We start from the raw sequence: 23,324 nt of genomic DNA on the forward strand, positions 1-23,324 counted from the left end.
CAAAGCTTCTCTGGGGACACTGGCAGAATGCCATTTTGCCTCACGACCAACTGACCTTGCAACCTTAACTCCTCCAGAATATGTCTGCAGCCCCCTACCAAAACAAAACGAAACAAAATCCTTGGCACTCTGGGGCCTTTAGCGTGTACAGCATGCCTCCAGCTGAAAACGCCTGCCCTCCTCCTCTCTGCTTATGTGAGTGCTGGCCATCTAAGTCCTAGAGCAAGTTAGAGGAGGCTCTGTTTTGGCAGGGGGAGTCCACAGTGGCAACTGCAGGCCAGAGCAGGCAGCAGAGTGATCACATCTTCAAGTGCAGACACAAAGAAGAGAGAACGAACTAGAATGGTCTGAGACTATAAACTCCCCAAGCCTACCCCTACCAGGTGTACTTCCTCCAGAAAGTCAACAGTGCCACCAACTAGGGACAAAGTGTTCAAATACCTGGGTCTGTGGGGGGACATTTCTCATTCAAGCCACCACTTTCCCTGAAGCTCAGTGTTCTTCCTGAGGCCTTTCTGGGATTCTGTAATCCACAGTTGAGCCTTGAATTTGAGCACTGGACTAATCCTGTCTTTGCGGTATTCATATCCCTTTTGAGACAGTGTCTACGTAACCCAGGCTGGTCTCAATCACTCTGTGAAGCCAAAGATGACCTTGGATTTCTGCTTTTCCGCCCAAGTGTTCAGATACAAACACGCCTTACCATGCCTGGTTTATGCTGGTGTGGGGATCCAGCCTACGGTTCTGTGCATGCTGGGAAAATGCTCTCTCTACCAACTAAGTCACACCCGAGGCCTTCTTACCTCCTTGTGAGTCTATCTATCTACTTCTCTACTTATTTTTATAAATGTCCTTTGTCAACCTCCTCGGGAGTCTTACTGTAAGCTGGATGGGAGGAGTTATCCTACATTAATCTTTCTACACCCGTCATTCCTGGAAGGTGAGTATAGAAACACTTGTTGAGCTGTTGACAATTGATTGGGACCTGCTTACGTATTAGCTCACTTTAAACATACTTCCCTAAAGGGTTTTATTTCATTTTTAAACTTTTCTTGTTTTAAAATTTTTTAACGATTTTTGTTTTGTATTTCATTTTATTATATTCTTTCATTTTCCCATGTGTGTGAGTGTGTGTGTCTGAGTGTGTATATGTGTATCACATCTATGCCTGGTGCCCGTGGAGGTCAGAAGAGGGTGTCAGATTCCCTGGAACTGAAGTTATGAATCGTTGAGCCTGGGTCCCCTGCAAGAGCAACAAGTGTATTTAGCTTCTGAGCCAGGTCTCTGGACTCTCATTTTTAGTCATTTTTAAATTTTGCATATGCACTGTGTCTATGTGGGAGTGTGTGCAACTGAGCACAGTTGCCTGGGGGGAGACAGAAGACGGTGTTGGCTACCTTGGGGCTGGAGTTTCAGGCAGTCGCGAAACAGCTGACATAGGTGCTGGGAACTGAACTCAGGTCCTCAGCGAAGGGAGTACATGCTCTTAACTGCTGAGACATCTGCACAGCTCTGCTGAAAAGGCGGCAATGCCTTACTCTTGGGCGATACACTTTGCAACAGGCTTGGGTATGTATTATCTCATAATTCGGCAGGCCTCAGCTCTTCCATCTAATCCCTTTCCTGTCTGGTTCACTTTGGTGCTCGTAGTTAAACTCAGGGCATTCTACGTTCCAGGTAAGAGCTCTCCCATTGAGCTACAGCCTAGACCACCATGGCAAGTATTTTTCTGTTTCACAGATTATTACCAAGATTGAGAAAGACGAGGTGGTTTTCTCGATCGAAGTGTAAGCCTCTGCTTTTTATCCTAAATCCTCAGTTCTATTCACTGCCCCGTGAGAGCCTCCAGCGTTTATTTCCTTGTCTGTGTGTTCTTGTAATTTCTCTCACACTGCAGGACCCGCCGACGGCCATGCTGCTCTTCTTGGTCGAAGGTTGGTAGGCTTGGCGGGTGCAGAGCACCACAGGGATCTAATTGCCACCGCTTTGCTTCTCAGCTGTCTGTAGGGCTCTGCCTTTTTGGCCATGTGGCTCAGAAAGGGTTTTCTTTTAAGCATATTGTTTGTCATATTCTGTTTCTGAACTTTGTTGCCCCTCCTTCTCTATACTGCACATTGATCTCCACTGTTTATTATAGCATTTCTTTATGTAGTGTTTACTGTGATGTAAACTCAAGTGGCTATTTGAAGCTAGTTATGAAAATTGATATGGGAATAAATGCTTGATTCCAACAACTGAAGAAAGATCTCTTAGTTGTTCTGAAAAACCCTTTGGTAACCTTACATGCTTCCTAATTACTAGTTTGTCCCAACCGCTGTGGGCTCTCCTGCTGTTCCTCCTCCTCTTCATTCAAAGTCTTAGAAACACGGTTTTTAACTCAAACAGTTCAAGAAGAAAGTGCCCCTAAGGAAGTTATTATGTATACTTTGGACCCTTCACATTAAGTAAATGACATAATTTAAATGTGAACCTTGTTAGAACAAGGTACACCATCATTCTGAATTTAAATTTATTAGTAGAAACATAAAAATTGGTGAACAAGTAAAGCCCATACCACAAAGTTGTGATGTGTGTACAGGCTACATTGGCTTACAGAAGCGATACAAATTTAATAAAAATAGCCAGCTTATGAAAACTTGTTTCCAAAACTATCTTGTTTAGTAAGTACTTATGTTAGGTGTGAGAATTTAAGCTAAGCAAGCATCTTACTTTTGTAAGTAAAATAGCCTTTAAAGAAACTATCAAAGCTCTCACAATCCTTTACATGGAACCTTAGAGAAAATTCTAAGGTACGAACTTTCCCGGGGAGGGGAAAGATAACCTGATTCTATTTTAGCTCAGCCTGACAGACCCTTGCCTTGGAAAGGCAACGTTTTTGTTTGAAAACTTTTCCTAAGGCAAGATGGGAGGTGGAGACAGAGGAACTCCCAGGAGCTCCCAGTCAGCTGGAGGGGCATATGTAACAACAGAGAACAACAGAAAGAGAAACTGTCTCAAATAAGGTGAAAGGCACCGACTCACCCCAAACACATGCCAAACACATAGATGCATGCCTGGATAAAAATAAAAATGGGGAAATCCTTTGATATTTTCTTTTAATTCAAATAACAGAGACTTCATGATATCCCCCTGAACATTAGAGAACAACATATACACAAGACTTTTTTTTTTAAATAAAATGACATTGACTTTTTAGCTTCTTTTATTGCTGCCTCTTTTTCCATGTAGCCCAGGCTGACCACAAAGCCCCCATGCTGTTGCCTCAGTCTGCTTAGTCCTGAGGTCACAGATGTGTGTCACCATGCTACATTCTTTTTAATTAACAATCAGGGAAGTAGGCGTTGCTAAGGTTAAATGAATGGGGGGAGAACTCTTACTGTAATATACTTAAAGGTACCTTTCAGCTTGTAAAGGTGGGACTGCTAATGCTAGTGTTGGCTAGGATTCCTGGAGCAGTAAGCAGGCTTTTTGCCAAAAATCTAAACTGAGTTTGTGAGTGCAGAAACTGGTAGTTTGCTCTTTGTGTCATGTTATCTCTTCGTTGGTCATTTTTTAGACTATTAAGAGCTCTTGCATAGATGACTCATTGAACAGAACTTGCCAAGTAAAGTTTTGAAATTACAGCAGGCTGCCTTGTACATTCTCTCTGAGCAGGGGTAGTACCACCCGTTTTTCAGTTGTAGTCAAGCAGGAATTTGGAGCCTTCCTGCCTCAACACTTAATCAAGAACAAAGTCTGGTCAAGTTTATTCTTTTAAACGTTATCCAGTCCTGTCCCTCTTTGTTTGTCCCTGATACCAACTCCTCCAGACTACACTCTTACTGCCTTCCTGATGCTGGTTCTCTCAAAAAAATCATTCTCTTAACTATTGACACACAGGAAAGGTCTTAAGCAGTCCGGGTCATAATACTCAAGTTTCTTAGAACCTTGCTTGTAGAGATGACTCTTGACCAGAACAGAAAGTTCATCTGGGAACTTTCCAAACTCGCCAGCCTCGTCTGTTACCTCTGCCGATGTCTTTGTCACCTTAGCTAGATCTGTCTCTACAGGGCTGTAAAGAGGAAAGAACTTAACTGTTTTCTTTACATCCAAGATTCTTCAAATTCTCATATCATGTGTGTATAAGCACCAAACCAGTAATATCCCCCCAAATTCCATAGAGCTCCGTACCCAGGTACTGGCTTATTTTGTATTTGTTGGTTTGTTTGCCTGAAATGGATCTGGCTATGTGGTCCAGCCTGGCCCCTAACATTGAACTCGACTCCAAATCTCTGCTTCAGGCTCCTAAGTGCTGTGACTTAGAGACATGCCTTGCCGAGCCTCGCTTACCTGGGTCCTCTGGGTCCTCTGCCATCTTCAGTGACTCAACTAGAGGCCTGTGACTCAAAATGTCTTCTTTGAAGACAAAGTAAGTTCTTTAGTGATTGGCAGAATACCAGCTTCATGTCCAATGTGTCCTTGACACCTCTCTCTCCCCCTCCCCCTCCCCTTCTCCTCCCCTTCCCCTCCCCTTCCTCCTTCCCGTTCCCCTCCTCCCACCCCCTTCCCCTCCCTCTCTCCCTCCCTCCCTCCCTCTCTCCCTCCCTCTAGAAGAGTGGCTGGACTAAAATTATAACATGACATGCATAACAGGACACGTCCAGAAAGTCTCATTCGATAGACGTCACTAAGATCTGGAGATGTGCATTGCCAACAGAATTGGCTAACACTGATGGGGGGAGGGGGGCTTTTAGAGAAACACTGTAAGCACCCTAGAAAACTGGGTGTTGGGTTCACTAAACCCTTGTGCAACCAGTCATACGAACTTTATAAACATTCCTCAAATGTTGGGGGCAGTCAGTTTCAGGAATTGAAATCAACTTCGTTTGCTTGTCCATTCCCCCCTCTGCTTTCCCCCTCTGCTCCCCCCCCTCTTCCCCTGCTCTCCCTAAGTCCCACATCCTTGCCTTCTGTTTGGTTGAGTCAAAGAAGATCACCTCTGCACCATACAAGTGATAGAGACTCTGGGTCAATCCCTGGATACTACAGATGAGGAACTTCTCCCAATGTGCTCCAGTTATTCGACTTGAGAGTTAAGCTAAATTATTTAGTAACTTCCCCTGGGACAGTGGCAGAAGGTAGTATAAGGGTAGGGGGGTAGGCGTCCGATTTTTGGTTCAGAGCACTCCCAGTCTGCAGTCTGCTAGAGTCTGAGCATCTTGTCTTCATCCATACACCAGAGATGCTGCCTATGTCAGAGTCAACACAGAACGAAAGGAAAAGTGGAGTGATAACGTGAGTCAAAGTATTTCAGAGACTGAATAAGTTGCAAGAATTTAAATATGGCTACAATCGAATGGATTGAAATAGTAGACTAATAGTTACTACTTACTAAGCCACTTCCAACTAATGCTAATCCTTAAGGCATACTTGCCTGATCAGGGAAATAAAATGATTCTGTTTAGTTCATTGTGTTAGATACACTGTAGCTTCAGTACTGGGCATGAAGTACTCAGAGTCTGAGGCAGAGAGAAAGAACAAGTAAGACTTCACTAACAATATTAGTAACTTAGACAATTCATGTTATTACATTATAGTAGAAAGGAAATGTCATTGTCTTCTATTTTTTTCTTCTGAGATTTAGAAAATAATGTTCAATACTTACAGTTGACATGGTGCTGTGTTGGTTACGTTCACACAAAACATTTTTATCACTTCTTTGGTGTAGAATAGCAAATATTCACTCAAGACTTGTCACGTGTTAGATACCAATAAGGAGAGGGAGTCAGAAATGAGTGGTCAAGTCCCTGACTGAAGATGTTCAGTCAGGAAGACCAGCCTGGGTGGTGGTTCTCAAGCACAACGACTCAGGAGAGATGAGGTTATATTTAACTCTATAGCAACCAGCTAAGACACTGGGGATGATTTGCTCCTTATAAGCCATTCTGCAGTGTGCTGACTAATTCTTGTCAACTTGACACAAGCTGAAGTCATCAGGAGGAAGGCATCCTTAACTGAAGGATTGCTGCCACCAGATTGGTCTATAAGCAAGTCTGTGTTGTCACTTTCTCCACTGATGATTGGTATGGGAGGGCCGTGACCACTGACCGTGGCCAACATCAATTCTAGGCAGGTAGCCCTGGATGTAAAGAAAGCCAGGGGAATGAACTGTGACTAGAGAACCAGTGACCAGTATTCCACTATGGCTTCTGCTTAAGTTCCTGTCTCTGGGCTCCTGCCTTAATTTCCTGCTCCAACTTTCCTAGTGATGGACTTTAAGCTGTGAGATGAAATATCCCTTTCCTCCCCAGGTTGCATTGGCCATGGTCTTTATCACAGTAACAGAGAGCAAATTAAGACTAACAGCCCAAACAGAGATACTGTTTCTGTGTATCTGACAATAACCCTAAAGGAAAGGCAGAATATTCTTCCAACCACAACTTTTTAAAGTAACATATTTACTATTAATAATATGTGTCCATTTATTTTCTTTTCCTTTTCTTCTTGCATCAGGGCCCCAGTTGGGACCCCAGGCTGTCCTAGAGCTGGTTGTGTTGGCTCAAGTTTGCAGGGATCCTCCTGCCTCAGCCTCTCGTGCTGAGATTACGAGCATGTGCTACCTGAATACAAGGTCAAGGTCTGAGCTTTCATTCATTTTTGAGTTGAGAATTTGGTTGTGAAGAGGCCCAAATTAGGCAGACATAAAAAATTTATTAGGCAGTATGTAAGCCTATGCAACTATATCCCAGACATTTAGCAAGGGTAGGAAGGAGCCCACAATAAATCCGTGCTTTCATCTCTGCTCTGTCTGTAGGAAATACTGTACTGTGAACATTGTGAAATGATTGAAAAATATATACTCGTTAGATACCACTGAAGTCTTTAAAATTACAATATTAGATTCTTCTTTATCATAAACAGGCCTGATAGATAATTTGGACTACTGTGTGCTTAAGTGAGGTGAGTGAACTCGTCGATTCTCACTGGGACCTCTGTCACACAGCCTTTGGAGATGAACTCCCTGGCCAGGCAGGCATATCGCCTGAAAGGTCTGTTTATTCCGATGACCTGGAACTTGCTTCAGTGATGACTTCATTAGAAAACCCCAGGTCCAGAACACCTATTCAGCAGGCGGTAATCACGTTGTTTCTCCATCGCTGTGGAGGTAGAAGGAAAGTTTAATTTTTGATGGTGGCCTCGAACAGCCCAAGTGAGGGCTTCCAAAAGAGAGTATGGTTGGCTTCTCTTCCGTTCAGAGTCACAAGTACGTCCGGAAAACTAAGTCCATCTTCGGGGTGGACTGTGGTGTGTCCCCGCTTAGTGAGTTACAGTTAGAAGCTGGTATAAACTGCTGAGGGTTCAGAGAGCAAGGGAGGCCTCCCCCAGTTTCCCTCGTCTCTTTACAGTATCCGCTGCTTCTTCTGAGCTAGGGAGAGGCTGCTGTTTTATGAGTAACCTTTCACTTTGAGAAGACAAGTTAGTTATGGAGGGAATTTAATAATGAATTCAGGATAGAAGGTGGCAAGCTATGCCTGGTAATGTGTCTTCTGAGGGTGCCTCACTCTGCCAAAGAAGCCTTCAGATAGATGAGGCTACTGAGGGGATCTTTGGAAAATCGTTCCTGCACGTGTGTGTGTACATACATGCACATACACATACACATGCAAACAGACACATATACTACACACACACAAATGCATACACATATGCACACACATACACACATCACACCAAACCACACATATACACTCACATACACATCAATACACACATACACACATGTACAGGTGCACACACACATATACACAGACATGCACACATGCACACATAAATACACATATTACATTCACACATTCGAGCACACACATGTACATGCATGCACACATATGCACACACATGCCAACATACAAACATACACACATATACATACATATAAACATGTACAGGCACACATGTACACACATGCGCACACACACTACCTGCACACATATGAACACACACATACACTCACACATGCATATGCACACACACAAGCACAGGCACACACATACACACATGCACACATGTGCTACATGCACACATATGAACACACACATACACTCACATGCATATGCACATATACACACACTATCAAGTGTTCTGAATATAACAAATGAAGGAAGGGTAGGAAAACGGAGCCATCAGCCCATGCATTTTTAATATTATAAGTCAGTCTATGTGAATGGCACTTCAAACTCCCACCAGCATTTGAAATCGCATGCTACTGTCAGCCATATCTAATTCGTTGTGTTCTTTACAGGCATGACATTGGTACTTGCACTCTGGAGGCTGAGGCAGGAGGTTGTCAAGTTCCAGCAGTTCAGTCCGGGCTCCAAGGTAAGAAGACCCTGTATAAAAGCGAACAAAAACATCAGAAAACAGAGGAAGAAAACGTTCTTGCTTGATTTACAGTTTATCCCAGAGTTTCTGACACAGAACACTCAACACCCAATAACAGCTAAGGATGTTTTGGTGGCGATCTTCCGAGGAGACATTCAGGATGCTTGAACTTAGGTGAAATGCAGTAAAACACATGAAGGTTCATCCATTCCATCGTTTCTATTTCCACGGCGGCCACAGGTTCGTGAAACCATTGGTGGAGCGAGAAGCTGTGGTACTGTTCTTAGGTGCCATTTTTACATGTGATTAGACAGAGAATTAAACACGGGTTTACTTGTGCTTCATCCAAACAACGTTGTTAAACAACTAGAGAGTCCATAAATGAATCTCACGCAGCAGACATTAAAGTCGATTTATCTGTTTCCTAAAAAAAGTAATATATATATACGCATATATGATATAGAATCATATATTTTATGATTTAAAAAACAAAATCATGGTTTTTTTTTCTTCTAAAACTCAGAAAGGTCTACTTCAAAGAATTTACTTTTAAAGTGTAGATGTTGGTTTCCAGAAAGAAAAAAAAAAGGTAAAAACGTGCAGGTTTTAATATAAGAACGGTTAACTTTTCCACTCCCAGAAATACAGACTCCACTAAAGAGAATCAGACTTCTAGTCATAAGCCCTTCTTTTCTGCACTTGAAGAACTGAAAGGTTTCTCTGTTATTTTCTGAAGGAGGGGGTTTCCTGTGTGTCTCGCGCTCTGGGGATCCCCTCCTCCTTCCACTCCCCGGTAGTCTTTCTTCACATGGAGCATCTTTGAATCAATAAAGCTTCTGTGTCTCTCCGGACGAGCTATCCACACACATTTTTTTAGTAACCGAATCAGGACGCCCGTTTCTTGGCGTCTGGTAGGGTGGAGTTGCAGGTAGGGACGGCAGGCCTCTCAGGAAGAGGCAGAAGCTGCCCTGAAGGGATTCAGTGCTGGATGCTAGGCTGCCTTTGTCCTGTGTGGGCGTGTCTGGCGTTCTCGCTTTAGTAATTTGCCCCCACGAAATACACTTGCTCTACACTTCCCTACATTTGGTGTTTATAATGTTGGGCAGCGGGTGTCGGAGCATTGATGCCCACATAAACCTTAAGGGGAAAAAGCTTGCTTGGTAGGACAGGAGAGCCTAGGTGCATTGTCTGTGTCAAAGGCTGACACATCTTCTGCGGGGGAGGAGGGGGGTTTCCCCTGCCTTGGCCTCAGCTGAGAGTGGTCCAGGGGGAGGCTTCCTGAGGCCCACCCCTGCAATGTTAGGAATGACCAATAGGGAGGAAAACACACGCCACCATTTTCTTCCCCCTTAATTCACATTAAAGCTCCACACTTGCTATCTATGTTCCAAACCATTGGGGGTGAAAGATAAATGTATTCTTTTTTTCCCTTTGACACAGAGATTCTGGATTTTAAAAACAAAGTCACAAATAGTGTTTTAAATGGGTGTTAACGCCGGTCATTTTATTGTAGTTCAATAAAGACCTCTGTGTCTCCATTACACAGACTAATGACACCTCCAGACATATTTACAGTAATTTTCCCAGCTGATAGAGTTTAATTAATGATATAAGGACATAATTACATGTTTCAGTGATCTCTCACATATTTACAGGAACTGCTATAACTAGCTTAATTAGAGTAATTATGTAAATAGCTAATAATGCACAACAAATTACAGAAAAAAAATATCTCCTAGAGTCTGGTGTGTATCGGGGGTCTGAACAAGCGCATGAAAGGCAAGCATTTACCTCTGAGTTTCAGCGTGGAGACATGGCCTCTACTTTTTATCCCTCCTAAGCAAAGCAAAGGGTAACAGTTGGAGATTCGACAGCTATTTTCTTCCTTCCCGAAGTTCATCAGCAGAGCGGGGGTTCTGTCCACAATAGAATCGCTCATTCTGCCCCGCCGCTGGTTGGAGTTTCACGATGAGTTTTGTGTCATGTGAGGCAGCGTCGTCGCCCTAGCTGGGAACTGCAGAGGGCGCTTGGGCTTGGCAAACATTATGCCTCTCTTTCATTTCCTTTCTCGCCTGTTTTTCATCTGGAATCGTCTGGTTCCATTGCTGTCATGTACAAGATGATTCTCTGAACCAGCCAGCCCCCTAGTACCGTTCAGAAACAACTCGAAGACTGCAGTTGACATCTCACGGTGCAGTTCTAAAGGTCAGTCTTTACTCCCTAGGAGGAAGCAATGGCCTCTACTGAAAGTGAGCAACTTTGTATCAGCCGCTACATCTCCATGGACGCATCTCAGGCCTGCTCTCTTTCTTTACTCTGGAGGACAATTGGAGCTCAGTCATCACACTCTTCTTTAAGACCTAAGGAAACGGGTGGAGAGATGGCTCAGTGGTGAAGAACACTGACTACTTTTCCAGAGATCCTGAGTTCAATTCCCAGGAACTACATGGTGGCTCACAGCCATGTGTAAAGGGATCCAGTGCCCTTTTCTAATGTGTCTGAAGACAGCTACAGTGTACTGCTCATATACATTAAATAAATTTTAAAAATCTAAAAAAAAAAAAGACCTAAGGAAATGTAAGTAAAAGAAAATGTAAGTAGGTGTTTTAGTTAAGATTTTACTGCTGTGAACAGACACCATGATCAAGGTCAACTCTTATAAGGAAAACATTTAATTGGGTCGGGCTCATAGGTTCAGAGGTTCAGTCCATTGTCATCAAGGTACAGTTGGAGCTGAGCGTTTTACATCTTTATCTGCTAGCAGAGTGTTGGCTCCCATGACGCTAGGATGAGGGTCTTAAAGCCCACACCCACAGTGACACACCCACTCCAACAGGGCCACACCTTCTAATAGTACCACTCCCTAGTACAAGCCATAACAGTGGGCTAAAAGAAATATTAACTTTTGGGAGAATATGGAGTCACATTTCAATTTAATTTAATTATAGTTCTCTTAAATTAGCGACTCTCATAGGCTTGAACACCTACCCCATATCTACCTTTCTATAGCCTCTTTAGTCAGGCCAGACTCTTGACTTGCCCCATGGACATATTTTTAAACCTATGTGTTCAAATTTTCTTTAGACACCAACTTCTACTGGACATTCCCCATTTAAGCCCCCTGTTAAGTTTAACCCCTGCACCAAGCCTTTAACTAATTTTATCTTCCAGGACTTAGACAAGATCAGGATGTCTGAGGAAACACAACATCACCTACAAGACATTATCGTCTACAAAAGTGCTGGTCTGCATTCACAGCTATTCTGGGACCCATGCAGTCAATGGGTTGTGCATACCTGCACTATGCTGACAGTCACTGTCATGTGCCTCCTCTTCCAGCAGGATGGGAATCGTGTGTGTGTGTGTGTGTGTGTGTGTGTGTGTGTGTGTGTGTGTGTGTGTGTGAATTTGTGTGCAGACTGGAGAACAAACTTGGGTGTTGTGCTCAGAATTTTGTTTCTGATACAAGGTCTTTCCTTTGTCTGGAACTCTCTGATTGCCCTAGGCTGGCTGGCCAGTGAGTCCCTGTATCAGTTTGTATCAGTTTGTCCAGTACCTTGCTTGACTTTTCCATATGGGTTCTGGGGATCAATGTCAGGTCCTTATAAGCACATGGACAAGCGCTCTACTGACTGTGCTCTCTCTGAAGGTGCAGAGTTCCTTCTGTATTCCCTATCTCATTTCCATGACAATGCTGGATTCTTACTGCGATGGCTGGATTTCTAGCAACTTGACACAAGGTAGATTCATCGGAAAGGAGGGAACCTCGATTCGGAGAATGCTTCTTTAAGATCAGGCTGAAGCTGAGACTGTAAGGTATTTTCTCAATTAGTGACTAGGGAGAGAGAGGGAGAGAGAGAGAGAGAGAGCGCCCGTTCATTGTGAGTGGGGCCACCCCTGGGCTGGTAGTCCTGGGTGCTATAAGAAATCAAGCCACTAGGAGCAAGCCAGTAAGCAGCACCCCTCTATGATCTCTGCCTCAGCTCCTGCCTCCATGTTCCCAGCTTGGTTGAAATTCTTGCCTTGGCTTCCCTAAATGGACTATGACTCAGGATATGTAAGCCAAGTAAACCCTTTCCTCCCTATGTTGACTTTGGTCATGGTGTTTTATCACAGCAATGGTGACCCTAACTAAGATGTTTATCATCCATTCAGTCATTTATCATTCATGATTTAGTCGGGAGCTCTAAATACGCTTGGCCACCATCTAATAACACCTTTGTGAGGCTTTTAACTGTTATAGGGTGTCCCATTCCTTCCCCAGTGTCTGCAGCTTCTAACATCTGCATCACATTCATGAGAAGTCCAATAAACTTCTTTCGGGGAGCTCACAGGTTATAGTGAACACGGCCAGGTAAGTAAATGATCACTGACTCTTGCGATATTTGTACTGAGGGAAGGATGTGGGAGTTACAGAAGTGGCTCATAGTGGGTAATGTTTAAATTGCAGACTGAACAGCACTAGCAGGAGAGGGAGCAGAGGGGAGGCAAGATGGGAGACCATTTCTAGATTGATGACTTTGAAGATATCATCTGTCATGGTTTGAATATGCATAGCCCGGGGAGTGATACTATATGGAGGTGTGGCCCTGTTGGAGTAGATGTGTCACCGTGGGTGTGGGCTTTAAGACCTTCATCTTAGCTACCTGGAAGTCAGTGTTCTGCTAGCAGCCTTCAGATGAAGATGTAGAACTCTCAGCTCCTCCTGCACCATGCCTGCCTGGATGCTGCCATGCTCCTGCCTTGACGATAATCGACTGAACCTCTGAACCTGTAAGCCAGCCCCAATTAAATGTTGTCCTTTATAAGAGTTGCCTTGGTCATGGTGTCTGCTCACAGCAGTAAAACCCTCACTGAGGCATCATCAATGACAGCAATCCTGGGGGAGAGGAGGTTCTGAACTATGTGGAAATGGCTTGGACAAGTGTGGTCTTTGAGAAAACAGTAAGAGATAAGAAAGGAATAACCACCCGCGGATCCCGGCCCGCAGCAGCTCTCTGCTCCCAAACCCCGTGGGAGAGAGACCTCACCGCCTGATCAGGTGGGCACTCCTGAGGCTGCAGATCGGAGGAGACCACCAACACTGCCCACCCCTGCCCACATCCCTGGCCCAAGAGGAAACTGTATAAGGCCTCTGGGTTCCCGTAGGGGAGGGCCCAGGAGCGGCAGGACCCCTGCTCCTGAGACACCGCCGGAACCTGAAGGAAACAGACCAGATAAACAGTTCTCTGCACCCAAATCCCGTAGGAGGGAGAGCTAAACCTTCAGAGAGGCAGACACGCCTGGGAAACCAGAAGAGACTGCACTCTGTGCACATCCAGATGCCAGAGGAAAACACCAAACGTCATCTGGAACCCTGGTGCACAGAGGCTCTCGGAAAGAGTGGCGCAGATCTTCCCAGTTGCTGCCGCCGTGGAGAGGACTTAGGCAGTACCCCACGAGCAAACTTGAGCCTTGGAACCACAGGTAGGACCAACTTTTCCCCTGCAAGAAACCTGCCTGGTGAACTCAAGACACAGGCCCACAGGAACAGCTGAAGACCTGTAGAGAGGAAAAACTACATGCCCGAAAGCAGAACACTCTGTCCCCAAAACAGGAAAACAGGTCTACAGCACTCCTGACACACAGGCTTATAGGACAGTCTAGCCACGGTCAGAAATAGCAGAACAAAGTAACACTAGAGATAATCTGATGGCGAGAGGCAAGCGCAGGAACCCAAGCAACAGAAACCAAGACTACATGGCATCATCGGAGCCCAATTCTCCCACCAAAGCAAACACGGAATATCCAAACACACCAGAAAAGCAAGATCAGTTTCAAAATCATATTTGATCATGATGCGGGAGGACTTCAAGAAAGACATAAAGAACTCCCTTAGAGAACAAGTAGAAGCCTACAGAGAGGAATCGCAAAAATCCCTGAAAGAATTCCAGGAAAACACAATCAAACAGTTGAAGGAATTAAAAATGGAAATAGAAGCAATCAAGAAAGAACACATGGAAACAACCCTGGACATAGAAAATCAAAAGAAAAGACAAGGAGCTGTAGATACAAGCTTCACCAACAGAATACAAGAGATGGAAGAGAGAATCTCGGGAGCAGAAGATTCCATAGAAATCATTGACTCAACTGTCAAAGATAATGTAAAGCAGAAAAAGCTACTGGTCCAAAACATACAGGAAATCCAGGACTCAATGAGAAGATCAAACCTAAGGATAATAGGTATAGGAGAGAGTGAAGACTCCCAGCTCAAAGGACCAGTAAATATCTTCAACAAAATCATAGAAGAAAACTTCCCTAACCTAAAAAAAGAGATACCCATAGGCATACGAAGCCTACAGAACTCCAAATAGATTGGACCAGAAAAGAAACACCTCCCGTCACATAATTGTCAAAACACCAAACGCACAAAATAAAGAAAGAATATTAAAAGCAGTAAGGGAAAAAGGTCAAGTAACATATAAAGGCAGACCTATCAGAATCACACCAGACTTTTCGCCAGAAACTATGAAGGCCAGAAGATCCTGGACAGATGTCATACAGACCCTAAGAGAACACAAATGCCAGCCCAGGTTACTGTATCCTGCAAAGCTCTCAATTAACATAGATGGAGAAACCAAGATATTCCATGACAAAACCAAATTTACACAATATCTTTCTACAAATCCAGCACTACAAAGGATAATAAAGGGTAAAGCCCAACATAAGGAGGCAAGATATACCCTAGAAGAAGCAAGAAACTAATCATCTTGGCAACAAAACAAAGAGAAGAAAAGCACACAAACATAACCTCACATCCAAATATGAATATAACAGGAAGCAATAATCACTATTCCTTAATATCTCTCAACATCAATGGCCTCAACTCCCCAATAAAAAGACATAGATTAACAAACTGGATACGCAATGAGGACCCTGCATTCTGCTGCCTACAGGAAACACACCTCAGAGACAAAGACAGACACTACCTCAGAGTGAAAGGCTGGAAAACAACTTTCCAAGCAAATGGTCGGAAGAAGCAAGCTGGTGTAGCCATTCTAATATCAAATAAAATCAATTTTCAATTAAAAGTCATCAAAAAAGATAAGGAAGGACACTTCATATTCATCAAAGGAAAAATCCACCAAGATGAACCCTCAATCCTCATCTTCGGTTGGTTTATATACAAGTGCAATTTCTGGGCTTGAAAGTAAAATGATGCTATCTGGTGCTGGATAGAGGAGCCTTATTTTTTATTATGGCAGCTTGCTATTTTTGTAACATGGTGATTTGGTTGAACACAATAAAGTACAGTAGTAACTGAAAAAAAAAAACTACTGGGGCTAGAGAGATTGCTCAGTGGTTAGGAACACTGATTGTTCTTCCAGAGGTCCTGGATTCAGTTCCCAGCAACCACATGGTGGCTCACAACCATCTGTAAAGTGATCAGATGCCTTCTTCTGGTGTGTCTGAAGACAGCTACAATGTATTTATATGCATAAAATAAATAATTATTGGAAAAAAAAGTCAGTGACGGTGTACTCACATACATGAAATAAATAAATAAATCTTTAAAAAAAAAAAAGAAAGGAATAACCTTGAGCAATGGGAAGGGGGGAGTGTCCATACAGGACGCTCACACAGCGTGATGGCTTTTCTGAGAGAATATGCAGAATGAACAAATGAGAGAAAAGTCTGTGAGGTGAGAGGGGAAAAGGCAGAAAGGAACAGAATAAGGTAGGAAAGCCCAGAGCTCCAGGTTCCCCAGGCCACGAGTTATGATAACTCAGAATGTATCGTTAAGGTGCGCCACATAAACCTATGGACGATTCCCACAGACACAGACGAAGGCCACGGTGAGCATGGCATGTTATTTGCACTGGAAGTTGGATAAAATGTATTTTTTTTCTAGTGGCTGGAGAGCTTGCTCAGTGGTGAGAAAGATGTTGCTGGGCAGAGCCTGTGCTAATCCCACCGTGGCGTGAGAGTCTTTTTCTTGTAGCGTTAGTATTTCCTGCACGTTTGTGGTTCCAAAGCTCAGTCTCCCGTCTGGATTGGTCGTTGACTTCCAGGTTCACATAGGTGAATGCTGGATGCCCAGTGTGTCTGTCTAATCTGGTTCTTTCCGTGTATTTCCTTTCTTGGAAAAAAATTCTTCCAGTTCGAAACCTTTGTGGTTACCCTAGGCTTCCTCCTTTATCACTCGCCACGGTTGGCTCCACCTTTAAAAAGTCACTCAGAATGTGTTACCTCAGCAGTCCGGTCCTGCCTCTCTGTCCAGCCTTAGCATCTCTACCTGAAATGACGCACTGCTTTCTGATTGGCTGGCTTCAGTCTATTCTTGTTTTTGTTAAACATACGATTTATTAATTTACCTTATGTGCATTGGTGCTTCGCCTGCATGTATACCTGCGTGAGGGTGTCTGATCCCAGAGTTACAGACAGCTGCGAGTCGCCCCGTGGGTGCTGGGCATTGAACCCCGGTCCTCTGGAAGAGCAGCCAGTGCTGTTAACTGCTGGGCCGTCTCTCCAGCCCCGGTCTATTCTTCCATAAGGACTTTTTACCTTTTGACTCCCTATTTTTTTTCCAGGCTATTCCTATTCCCGTGGCCTCCAGTCTGGTCTTAGAGCATGCTAAGCTTGCTTACCCGAGGTCTCCCTGCACTTGCTTGTTCTGCTTGCACATCCCTCCTTCTCTGCACACGGCTTGCTCTGTACTTCCTGGAGTCGCCATTTAAGCTTCCCCTTTCAGTGAGAACTCCCGGGGCACCAGAACATTTCAGCTCCCTACGCTCCATTCCCAGTGCCCCTTCCTCACAGACTCTTTGCAGTTGCGTTATGCTTCTTTATTTTCATAGTCCTTTATGTGCCCACATCAATACAAGCTGTGTGTTCAATACTTGCTGTATGTCCGTGAGAGCCACCAGCCAAATAGCTAACAAGCAATGTGATAAGCTCAAGGACTAAAGGAAGCCCCAGTGATAAAATAAAACACTCCGCTCGAAACGAGCTAAGTGGTGTCAGCTGAACCGTAGTCACCACGGTTGTCTACGTGCTTCATTTCAGTGGCGGGTGATGGGCAAGAGGTCACACTGACCGACTTGTTGATAATGAGTTTAGTGTTCTTGAGAGTCAGAAGACAAGGCGGACTGGAGAGATAGCTCATCCGGCAAAGCGCTCCCTCTGCAAGCATGAGCGCCTACCTGAGTTCAAGCCCCAAGACCTATGTGAAGAAGTTAGGTACAGTGCCAGGAGCCTGTAATACCAGCACTTGTTCCAACTTGGTGAGTTCCAGGCCAGAGACTATCAACCGGAAAGGTAGATAATACCTAAGGAATGTCAGTTGAAGTTGTCCTGTGCTCACCCACACACACATCTGGACCTTCGTGAGCACACAGACAGATAGACAGACAGACACTTAGATGTTAAAGGCTAAGCTAGACATAGTGAGATATGCCTGGAATCCCAACACTTAAGAAGCAGAGTCAGAAAGATAAAGACTTTGAGGTGACCCTAAGCTAGAGAGTGAGTTAGAAGCCACTCTGAGTTTCAGACCTGGTCTCGAGCAAGGCGCAGCAGCAAAAGGAGTCAGTGGTTATGTCAAAGGATTGGAGGCTAGAAGCTTGCAATCCATGCCAAACTGTCTTAACTTTCCTTATGAAATTTTAGCCAGTTTTCCCAAAGAAGAAACTTAGCTCTGTAGGACCAGAAACATAGCCAAGAAGATGTAAATGCACACATGAACACATGCATACACACATACCCATGCGCATGTACACACACACACACACACACACACACACACACACACACGCATGCACACAAACACACAGAGGGAGGGAGAAAGGACTGTGAAGTTTCTGTGTTTCTGCATTATTTAGGTAAAACAAAGCATTTAGCTTTAAAAGTTGGGTGACAGGTTGGGGATTTAGCTCAGTGGTAGAGCGCTTGCCTAGCAAGCGCAAGGCCCTGGGTTCAGTCCCCAGCTCCAAGAAAAAATAAAAAAAAGAAAAGTTGGGTGACAGAAAGGGATTTGGCTATGGTCATTCATGACTCTGAAAACATGGAGACATACTTTCTTCCCCCCCAGAAGATATTTCTGTCTTCCTCTTCGCATTACTACCCCCTATTTGCCTAGAGAGGTCTGGGGCTTGGGACTGAGGAACATGAGCTGATGCAGGGGCCGCCTAACGGCACAAACTGAAGTCGAAGACCTTGAACACGACGCTTCAAGAGGCTGTTATTTCACCATGGGTGTTGCAACTCTGTAGAAGATACTTGAGGAAATTAGTATCTTATCCATGGATGGGTATGTTTTATTTCTTCAGCAAGGGTTTTGTAAGAGGTCTAGAAGCAGTTTTATTAAAAAAAAAATTAGGAGCTCGCCATTAACTTGATGTTGTACTAGACAAACAGGATGCTTCTTACAGCCATTCAAACACCCTCCCACAATTAACTGTCACCTCCCAGTCCCTGTGTTTTCTTTTTCTTTTTAAAAGAGGTCACACTTTGTCTTTCTAGGTCAATTTCTGCACCCTTATTTCCTTCTCTTAGCAGATAATGGAAAAGAAGTAGGAGTAAGTTGGTAGTGGACAACGTAGAGGTAAATTTGATAAATTCAGATGTGACTGTGCATTTGTCATGGGACTGCTGTTGGAGGCTCGAATGCTCGCTCTGGGCTATTCCAGGAGAGCATGCCCCTCTTAGAGCAACAACAGCCGTGGCAGACACTCCTTTCTACAACCCACACTCACATTCACGAACGTGGGCATGGGCATTGTTGCTACGGTTGCATAAACATTGTCTCTGCCCTTCACAGGTCTCATTCAGTCAGCAGCTGCTTGCTTGGTTCTCCACAGTTTTGTAGCTCACTGGAATTAACTCACAGCGCAAACGGAAGAGACTGTGAAGCCGTGTACAGTAACTACAGAGAGAGATAGACACAGCTGACCTCTCCTTTACTTAGAAATCAAACATTTTAAATGGTATTAATTCAATATTTTCTTTTCCTAATCTATTCTTCGGTAAAGGCTTGAGAGAGAGAGAGAGAGAGAGAGAGAGAGAGAGAGAGAGAGAGAGAGAGTTGCTGTCTCCATGACCCACATCTGGTAGTTCGAAACTCTTAAGAGACAAATGAGTAAGTTTGCACACACTTCCTGAAACTGCCTTTCCTTAATTGTAAGAGCAACGTGGCTGCATGTGGATATAAACACACATACTTTTCCATGTTTCCTTCATGATTTTCCCCCATTCATTTTCATCTTCTTTTCCTTCCTCCTCTTCTTCATCTTCCTCCTTCTTTCCCCTCTCCACACATCTGTATTTGACAGCATATATAATTTGTGTCCTGATTTCCACGTTTGTTCTCAAGGAAGGATTCTACCTGTGTTCTTTCACACCTACCCCATTTTTTCCCTGCCCCCACGTTCATCCACTTAATACCAGTGACTCCCGACTCTGAAGAAACATCACTGTCCCTCCTTGCTATGGGAGTCTCTATCTTGTATTATGATTCTCTTGAATATTTATTCATCCATCATCATGTGGTGATTATTGGCAGAGTCACGGTTGGTGTACAAGTCTTAAGCTCAAGGAGCCAGTAATAAGGAGCTTACGGTTGTGTTAGGAAGTGTGTGATCATCTGAGGCAATGTGTCTGAGAGAATAATAGCAAAGAGAACAAAGGAAGGGTCATGCTAGAGAGAAGGAGTTGCAGGTGCTATCTGAAGGAAACTCAGAAGACCCTTCATCAGTGAGGAGCTAACGTGAGGGAACAGTATGGATGTGTGAGTGTCCCTGCAGGGACAAGTCACACACAGAACATGACCAGGCAGGAAGTGACACAAATGAAAGGGGCGGGTACTTTGGAGAACCAGAGCTCATGTCTTCTGTAAAGCAGACAGCCATTGCTTATGTGTTGCGGGAAGGTGTCATGCACGTAGGCTGGCTGAGGGTGGCAAATCTTCCATTTTTGACAAAAATGTAGAGATCCTGTAAAATGCCTTGAAATCTTCAGACCCTCAAAGGTCCAAAGGAAGCATGCCCATGGGCTGGATGGATCCGCTGCGCGCCAGCCAGCTAGCCTTCTCGGTCAGTATCAGTCTCAAATGGTTAGCTCTGAGTCTTCAGATAAGCACGCTCTGAGCATGGGAGAATCGGCAGGAAATCGTAGAAAACAGAGTTGGAGAGGAGACCTCACAGGCGCTTTAGGAAAGCCCTACGGTCTCCATATTGACAGTTTACATTCCATTCTTGGAGTGATTGAAGACAATTAAAAATGCTACCTTATAAAAAAAGACTAATCATGACAATTGGATTTATCTTTTTTGTTTGTTTTTGTTTTTTTTTTCCGGAGCTGGGGACTGAACCCAGGACCTTGCGCTTGCTACCACTGAGCTAAATCCCCAACCCCTTGGATTTATCTTAACTTCTAAAAAAAACCATTTTTTATTGAAAAATTTTAAACATACATTTCTATTCACAGAGGCAGTGGGCACAGTAGTAATTCGGGTGTTTGTGTGCATGTGTGTGTGCGTGTGTGTGTGTGTGTGTGTGTGTGTGTGTGTGTGCAGCTACTGTGTGTATGAAGTGTTCAAGAACGCATTGAGCCATGGGCTGGCTTGGTAGTCACCATCATGTGGGAACCCATAATACTGTTGTATAACTGGGGTTAATCAGCCAGAACTTCCCACCAATACAAAGTTTCTGGAAGCTTCTCATTCTGAACACAAAATAAAAATTGGCTTTGATGAAACAGAAGGAAAGGAGGAAGTGGGTGAAGGGAGGGAAGAAGTGGGGAGGGAAGGGAGAAGGGGAGAGGGGAAGAAAGAGGGCAGGCAGGTAGATACCAGAGGGGCTACCACACATTTAGTAGCGCATACCTGCTGTGCACAAAGCCCTGGATACCAGCCCAACTCTGCTTAACCAACACAGAACAGCATTTGACATTCACAGGTAAAACCAACGCAAGACTTTACCTTTAGTACACAGACGGGGTCAGAGTTGGGGTGACTTCATTCCAGAAGACTGCGGTTAAGCTGTAGCCCAATGCCTGCCTACCTGTGATCGTGGCTACTGATACTACTTAGGCCACGGCTGTCTACCTTAGGTCACCCCTACCACTCCCTTCTCTCTCTACTCAGTGAGGTCTGGTAGTGAGGGGGTGTAAAGGAAAAACATCATTACTTTCCATCATGGCCTCTGGGCAGGCACAAGGCACTGTCATAGCTGCACATAGCAACTTTGAGCCTCAGGGCAAACTCAGCGTGTTTAATCCTAAACTGGAATTTTGCTGATTTACAACCTTGTGCCTAGAGGAACGTGCATTATCCTGGTGTTTAATCTAGTAAGGTCAGTCATAAACACACACACACACACACACACACACACACACACAATGTACACGTACACACATGAACACATACCACCCACCTTAGAACTTTACATAGGATCTCTGTCTTTACAGAGGCCCAGATTGACTTTGGGGATCAGAAATTAAAAGTAACAACTAAAATCAGACTCCGAAGTTTCAGTTGACACAGGTCTTAAAAATGCCACCTCCAACTTCTTTGAGGCCAGAAGGAACAAAATAGAAAAGGCCACCTAAAGGCAGAAGTCTGGATTGTGAGCCCGGAGACACATTCTGCACGCAGGATGTGCTTGGATCTTCTTCCCCACCCTGCAGATAGTCAAGCTTTGCGAAGAGGGGTTGGATCTGGTCAGTGTGTACTAAGAGAGTCATGAGAAATTATTGCTAACTTACTTTTATTGGTTAAAAATTGCACTTTTAAAATAATTACACAACTTCCTTGTACTGTTTCAATTATAGCAAATTCTGCCTATTAAAAGACTTATATAACAGATAACAATCTTTAATTCTTTTGCTTTCATTAGTTTCCAAGTAGGGGACACTCACTTGATAACTCTAAAATGTGACACAGATGGTGGCGATGTTAGCTATCTTGAGCACCCCTAATGAAACGGGAAATCCCTGGCCTCCTGGGCTTCCTGCGCGATGCACATGGGTGACCAGAGAAAGGCATGTCCATGCCTCCCCACAGATGTCCACATGAACCCAGATCTTCCATTTCCACTTTCACCCAAAAACGGGGGTGCGGGAAGGATCCATAGTTAGGGGGACTTTGCCACCCAGCTTTTTTTGGTTTGCCAACTTCCTGGTTTTAACTTTCACTCCTTTCGTTCTCGCTATCAAAGTCTGTCCTGGGATCACAGTCACGGATTCCATTCCTCCTGGTATGTTTTTCAAGGGACTCTTCAGTTATCCCCTGACACTCGGAGGTTTTTACTATTTTTATCCGCTCATTCTGCAAGTTTCCCCTTGAGCTCTCCACACTCATCCACAGGGAAGCCGCGGGCCTTCCATTTCAAGCTCCGCTCCCCGCTTCCCTTTCTTGCCGAGAGAGGTGAGCCATCTACCGCCACCTTTGGGTATGACATTTGACGCTGGAAAATTCTAGTGTCAGAGCAAAACCCAAGTTCACAAAAATGGTCCTGAAATGCTGTTGTTACGGATTTACAAATTAAGGGGAAATGATTTTTAAACGCTGGGGGTTTCCATCGTTTTCTCTGTGCAAGCAACGCCACGTTTACCACGCATGCTCGGTGGGGAGGAGGCAGAAAAGGCCCCTGAGGTGGTGTTCAGAGCTCTGAGCAGAGACAAGCAACACCAGGCTCTAGGACACACTAGATCATGGGGGCTTTTAAGAAACATGAAAGCGATGCCCCTGCCCCTGCGAAATTCCAATTAAACAATCTTGGACGAAGCCCAGGTATTAGTCTTCTTTTCAAAATTCCCGGACGGTTCCAAATATATTAGAGTTGAAAATGGCAAAGGTTTTCGAGGCATCCTGGTTCTTGTACCGTCTCTTTTCCCGTTTACTGAGCGAAGAGATTCCGTCTTTGGGCTCCTTACAAAGAAAACGCTCGTGAAGGGTGACTCAACAGAGTGGACTTTTTACGAAAGACACC

The 23,324-nt window shown here is 44.3% G+C and overlaps 1 long non-coding RNA gene across 1 annotated transcript; it reads right to left on the reverse strand.

Moving 5' to 3' along the window:
- Window positions 1-6,672: 6,672 nt before the first annotated feature.
- LOC148006860 (uncharacterized) lies at window positions 6,673-21,479 on the reverse strand. The gene is made up of 3 exons (XR_015644716.1): window positions 21,314-21,479; window positions 10,150-10,718; window positions 6,673-8,366 (listed from the first exon to the last, which is right to left on the reverse strand). It is a non-coding gene; the product is annotated as an uncharacterized LOC148006860 (long non-coding RNA).
- Window positions 21,480-23,324: the final 1,845 nt, after the last annotated feature.

The sequence above is a fragment of the Rattus norvegicus genome, chromosome 1, assembly GCF_021556685.1.
Source record: "Rattus norvegicus strain SHRSP/BbbUtx chromosome 1, alternate assembly SHRSP_T2T, whole genome shotgun sequence".
Lineage (NCBI taxonomy): Eukaryota > Metazoa > Chordata > Mammalia > Rodentia > Muridae > Rattus > Rattus norvegicus.